Here is a 1,735-nt window from a genome sequence, read left to right as displayed (position 1 = left end):
TGAGGGTGTACTGGAGGGTCACAGGTGAGGAGACTCTACTGGCGTGATCTTTTGTGGAGTTTTACGTAAAGGCAGGTCTAATGATCTCTACGGCTGTAAGCAATTCAGAATTCCGTTTTGATTCATCTAAAGATTCCATGTTAAACAAGTTATTGTGAAAGCTACTGTTAGGCATAAAAGAAGCTTATTTCTTCTCCCCAAATTCAATGAACTAAATTTTGAAAAATAGATCATAACTAAGTTTCTAATCGATACAAAAAGCACGGATGCTGCACTGGTTAAGCATTTGCTTGCTAAACAGAAGGTTGGTGGTTTGAGCGACTGTCATTTTGGGGAGAAAGATGTGGTAGCCTGTGTCTCTAATAATACAGCCTTGAAACTTGAACCTTATGGGGCAGAGTTCCTCTGTCCTGCAAGATTGCTGTACCAAAGAGGTCTACCTATTTTGTCTAACAATTGAACTTCAAATTCAGGGGACCTAAATTTATAGTCTAGAAATCTTACTATTTCTATGCTATGACATTTTAAATGTCCCAGTGCCATCACATATTCTTATTAATGAAGATTATTTCATATTCTTCAAGTACTAAATGTTTTCTATTAAGTTGAGTGATAGGAAATGTTGATACATCATCAATTTTTAACTTTCAAAATGTCAGTCTCTTATGGTTCCATCTAAAAGTACCTTGTCTATGTTTCATTTTATAAATAATAACCATTTGGTATTATTGAAGCTGGGCCACATTCCTTGGCGTATGCTTCAAAGGTCTACATCCCAGTATTTTGGACAAGAATTATAGTTGGTGAAATGCCAGTGGCCCTTCATTCTTATTTCCTTGTGGTAGCCATTGTTAACAACAGTATTCGTTTTTCTAATTTTTTTTCCATGGGAATATATATATATATATACACACACACATAGACATGGCAAACCAAATTGAGATCACACTACATACACTGCAAAATGCCATGTGTGTGTTTTATGAATAACTCTGGCCTGGTATTTAAATATGGGCATTGGAGTTATTTGTAGATGGGAGATGGGGGGGCAGAGTTGGATTCTCTACCTGGAAATTTGTTCCCTAACAAGGCTGAGTAGTATCGATCAAGTGGCTTGTAAGTCATGAACAGCCTGAAGATTTAATCAACTATGGAATGCATGTGTGTGGTGGACATTGTGAGAAGCACAGTGAGCAACAAAATTATCTAAATACCCTCCACCCCTTTCTCGCTTCTCCAAAAGTCAAAAGCTTGCCTTCTTCAAGTTGATTCTGACCCATAGCAACTCTATAGGCCAGGATAGAACTGCCCTGGGGGGTTCGAAGACTCTTTTCTTCCAAGGAAACTTAGTGGTTTCACACGGCTCGACTTTGAGGTGAGCAGCCCAAATGTAACCCATTATGCCAATTTATGCTCAAATCAGCCAACCAACCAGCCAACCAAAAACCTAGACTAACTAGTTCAGGGTCTTGAGACACTGGGGCTATTGGGCTTTCAGTAACTGAGCAGAGACCCTGCTGCCTCCAGGCTTAGGCAGGCCTGAGCTGTCTGAAAGTGATGACAAACACGGATGATAGAGAAAGCCACCTTCGTGGATGCTGAAATTACTTTACCAAGTATTTTTATACCTGTGAGTTAATCTTAACTGGTCAAGCTTTTGCTATATTTTAAAATGTATATTACATGATTCTCTGCTGATTGGACTAAGGAAGGTTAAGCCTTCATTTAAAAAAAA

Source organism: Echinops telfairi, unplaced genomic scaffold, assembly GCF_000313985.2.
Source record: "Echinops telfairi isolate 266 unplaced genomic scaffold, ASM31398v2 ScPeMD7_9;HRSCAF=40, whole genome shotgun sequence".
Taxonomy (NCBI): domain Eukaryota; kingdom Metazoa; phylum Chordata; class Mammalia; order Afrosoricida; family Tenrecidae; genus Echinops; species Echinops telfairi.
Note: the sequence above shows the minus strand (reverse complement) of the source record.